The following is a 5272-nucleotide window of genomic DNA, read 5'->3' on the forward strand; positions in this document are numbered from 1 at the left end:
GAGAAAAACAATGATAGAATAAATAGTTAAATTTATTTTTGAAAAATTATTTGTTTTTTATATTGATCTCTGAAAAATTTTTTAATTAAATTTATTATTTAAAAATTTTAAATTAGTTATATTAATCATTTCGTCATTTTTATTGCTAACTGCGTCAGAATTTGCTGATGTAGCACATTAAGTGATACTAACCACAATATACACACTTGATAATCCTAATTGGTGGTTAACATTATAAGTTTTTTGGTTGTTCACATATCTCCTAAGTCCTAATCCGACAAATTAATGACTAATCCATCGTAGATCTCAATTTTATTTATCCACTTCAAATTGAGGCAGACATTGAGATATTAAAATCCCTTAATTTGGAGTTGATTTGATATAATTTCATAAACTTATCATGTTAGCACCCAATTAGAACTAGAATAAAACTTTATATCCAAGCAAAATACTTAACCAAGTCTAACCATGTTGTTATAACAATTTTTCAATTCATGCGCTTCATTCTCCTTTTCCTTATTCTTCTCATCGTCGTTCTTCTTCTTCTTCCAAATTCGTGCATGTTCTTCTTCCCCAATGTTGGCGTCTTCTTTATTTTTTTTTTCCTTTTTTCGTTATCGTCATCACCAATAACACCAACTTTGCTAACATTTTTATTAGTTCTGATTTTCTCTGATGCCATCATTAAATAATTTCGGTTCATTTGTGTGTTATTAATTGAGGTTCACTTGATACTTAAGTATTGACCAAATTTTTTATTCTTTAAGTAATTTTTTAACTGTTTGTTCAAATCTGAATCGAATTCGGTTTATTTGTGAATTGAGTTAGGTTCACTTGATACTATTTTAAGTATTCACTAAATCTGTTATTTCTTAAGAAATTCGGTTCATCTCTTAGTTTAATTGAGCTCATTTGCATGCAAAAATAAATTGAAATGTGTTTTTCTTGCTGATTAAATGTTTATCACTTTTTGCTCAAATCTGAACTGAATTTGGTTCATTTGTGAATTGAGTTAGGTTCATTTGATATTACTTTTAAGTTTTAAGTATTCATCAAATCTGTTATTCCTTAAGGAATTCGGTTCATCTCTTAGTTTAATTGAGTTCATTTGCATGCAGAAATAAATTAAAACGTGCTTTTCTTATTAGACCATTTGGCCAGTACTCCCAAGAGCACTCCACAGACAAACAAGCCTAAATAAGATGATCAACAACTCTATATTTTTCTTTTATTATATCACATGTTTATTTTGCCTTCTTTTATTATTCTGGAATGTGTGAGTCAACTTTTATCTTTATTCTGTTAGTATCTTATTAGAATATTCTACAAATTAAAAAGATTTGCTAGATATGATTGTATTTATGATGAGCTTGTAAAAGCTGTATATATTACAGCAGCATACAGCAAAATAAATCAAGAGAAAAACATTATACAAATTTTACCCTTCTCTTCTCCTTACTGCCCAAAATTCAGTATGGTATCAGAGCTTTAAAGCTCTGCTATATCCATCCATGGTAAAGACCGCAAATCCAAACGGAACACTTTTTTCTCCTTCTTCTTCTTCTTCCTCTGTCATACAAACAATGAATGATAATGATTCAAACACGTCTCAAAATCCTGCTAGCCCCTTCTATATACACCCAAGTGAGAACCCAACGTCAATTCTTGTTTCCCCTGTACTCATAGGAAACAACTACCATTCTTGGTGTCGTTCCTTTTCTATGGCCATAATTTCTAAAAACAAATATGGCTTCTTGACAGGTTCAATCCCTTCTCCTTCACTTGATGACCTAGTTTATCCTGCCTGGGAAAGTTGCAATAATTTAGTCCTTTCTTGACTATTTCATTCCCTTTCACCTTCCATTACTCAAAGTGTCATTTATCTGTCTACTGCTTTTTCTGTTTGGGAAGATCTTCGAGATCGCTTCTCACAGTCAGATCTATTGCGCAGTCATTGAATTTTTCACTGCCCTAAAGACTCTATGGGAAGAGATAAAAAATTCATGCCCTCTCCCTCTCTGTACATGCCCTGCAAGGACTTACTGTAACCAAGACATCATCATCCGATTCTTGAAGGGACTTGATGAACGTTTTTCAGTGGTAAGATCCCAATTGCTTCTCCTTGATCCTCTGCCTCCAGTCAATCGAGTTTTTGCCATGGTAATTCAGCAGGAAAGATAATTACAAGCAGCTACTGGCATTCTGGATGAACAACGAACTATTGCTGCCGCCTTATGGCATCCTGGATGAACAAAGAACTATTGCTGTCGCCATCAAAGGTCAACGACTAGGACACGGCAGCGGACGTGGCTCTGGTTTCTCCAGCAAAGGACGCGGCGGGAATTCCTCCAAGCAGTGTACTCATTGCGACATAACAGGACACACGGTGGACGTGTGCTATGGAAAGTACGGGTATCCACCTGGACACTCGCGATACCCTGGACGACTGCGTGCTGGTGGTCACGCTGCTCCCTCCATCAACAGCGCCGCTTCCTCCGTTGCTAACCCTACTCTGTTCTCCAGCGGCGCCGCACCATCATTGTAAGGTCCCACATCGGTTGGGGAGGGAAATGAAGCATGCCTTATAAGGGTGTGGATACCTCTCCCTAGCATGACGCGTTTTGACGAGTGAATGTGGGGGGCTTCGGCTATCATCCCTATCGTCAAAGACAAAATCGTGAGGCCTTGTGTGCCAAAGCGGACAATATCGTGCTAGCGAGTGGTCTGGGCTGTTACAGATGGTATCAGAGCCAGAGCCCGGATCGATGTGCCAGCGAGGGAGCTGGGCTCCCTTAGGGGGGTGGATTGTAAGGTCCCACATCAGTTGGGGAGGGGAACGAAGCATGCCTTATAAGGGTGTGGATACCTCTCCCTAACATGACACTTTTGACGAGTGAGTGTGGGGGGGCTTCAGCTATCATCCCTATCGTCAAAGACAAAACCGTGAGGTCTTATGTGCCAAAGCGGACAATATCGTGCTAGCGGGTGGTCTGGACTGTTACAATCATCCTCTTCATACAGTCTGGCTCAAGAAAAACAGGCTATTAGGGCACCAACTGAACCAGTTCTTGGACTGACCCAAGCCCAGCATGCAGCCTTAATGATCTTTCTGAAAAGGGCCGAGGACCACAGTACCTTCAGTAATTCAGTTCCTCTTCCTCTCAATCTTAAATTGGGCTTCTCCCCAATCCAAATTCAGGTAGCCATATTTTATGTTCTTCTCATACTTTTTCAATTTTAAATTCTGCATCACACTCTGTTTTTAATGGTGCATGGATATTAGATTCAGGTGCCACTGATCATATTACTTCTAATTTTTCTTATTTTATTTCATTCATAAAAATTAAGCCAATAGTTGCCCATATGCTCAATGGTTCCAAAGCTATAGCATCTTTTGAGGGTGTAGTTCAATTTTCATCCTCTTTAATTCTTTCTGACGTACTTTATTTGCCTCAAATTTCATTTTAATCTAATTTCTATCTCAAAACTTACTTCTAAACTTCCTTATGATGTCACTTTCTCACAATTTTCATGTATTGTGCAGGAATCGAACAGCTTGAGGATGATTGGTTTTGGTAGTTTAAAAGAAGGATTATATGTTCTTGAGCAAGCTTTCCACAACATAAGTTCATCATCTTCCTCCATCAATTCTACATATATTACACCCATCACATCTTTAAACTTATGGCATTTTAGATTAGGTCATCTTTCTAGACAATGGCTTAATGCCTTGCATAAACAATATCCTTTTATTTCTTTGCATCATGATGAACCTTGTGATGTATGCCATTTTTCTAAGCAACCAAAACTTCATTTTTCTCTTAGTAATAATAAAGCGAGCATGAAATTTGAATTATTACATATGGATATATGGGACCTTTTCGTCAAAATTCAATTCATAATCACAAATATTTTTTAACCATAGTTGACGATTTTAGCCGCTTTACTTGGATCATCTTGTTAAAATAAAAAAGTGAGGTATCTCAACATATAAAAAATTTCATTGCTTTGGTTGAAACGCAGTTTAACTCTAAGATTAAATTTATTCGATCAGATAATGGTCTAGAATTTCTTTTGACATCCTTTTATTCATCAACATATTTTAAATGTTGCCGTGCTCTCATGTTTCAATCAAATTTGCCTATTACTTTTTGGTCTTATGCTATTAACCATGCAGTTTATTTGATAAATAGAGTTCCATCTGCCATTCTTAATTTTAAAACCCCTTTCGAAATTCTATTTAATAAACAACCTGGTTACAATGAACTCAAAGTTTTCGACTGTTTATGCTTTGTTTCAACTATTTTGAGTCATCGTTCTAAATTTGATTCAAGAGCACAAAAGGGTATTTTTCTTAGTTATCAAAATAGTTTTAAAGGATATATATATATTTTTTTATCTTTTTGAACATAAGAAAATGATAATTTCTAGAAATGTGATCTTTTATGAGCTTATTTTCCCTTAGCCAAAATCAACCAGCAGCCCATACAAAATGATCCCATTCTTATCCCACATCAAAATAATCCAAGCCCAAATAACATCAATAATTCAAAAATACTCTCCATTCCTATTGGACCCGTTCCTTTACCCAATGATCCATTCCATACTTCAAGCCCACTTCACAACAATAATTCCCAACCCCCCTCTTCCTGGAAGCACCGAATCCCCTCTCTCTCCTAATTCCCCTTCGTCTTCTTCCTCCCAATCTCCTTTACCTTGTTCTCCCAACTCTTCTTCCAATATGACTTCTCCCCCATCCTCTCCTCAATCACATATAGCCCCTCACTCCATTAAGTCAATTGAACCTGGACCAATCACTGTCCCTCCCTCTACTCGAAATAGCCACCGTCATATCCGGCCTTCCGCTCGTCTCTCTGATTATGTCTGTAATACTTCTTTTAATCCCCAAATTTATTCATCCTCACGCTCAAGGTATCATCTATCTTCAGTTTTCTCTTTTGCTTCTTTTTCTATCTCACATACCAAGTTTCTCTCATCCTTATACTCTGACTGTGAACCAAAGACTTTTCAAGATGCTGTTTAGGTTCCTCACTGGCAGCATGCCATGACAGAGAAAATTGCTACACTTGAGCTAAACAAGACCTGGGTTCTGGTTGAGTGTTCTCCCACCATAAAATCCATTGTATGTAAGTGGGTTTACAAGATCAAACGCCAGCCTAATGGTAGTATTGACCGCTACAAGGCTCGCTTGGTAGCCAAGGATTTCACACAGACAGAAGGAGTAGATTTTCTTGAAACATTCTCACCGGTA

The sequence above is a fragment of the Arachis ipaensis genome, chromosome B10 (assembly GCF_000816755.2).
Source record: "Arachis ipaensis cultivar K30076 chromosome B10, Araip1.1, whole genome shotgun sequence".
Taxonomy (NCBI): domain Eukaryota; kingdom Viridiplantae; phylum Streptophyta; class Magnoliopsida; order Fabales; family Fabaceae; genus Arachis; species Arachis ipaensis.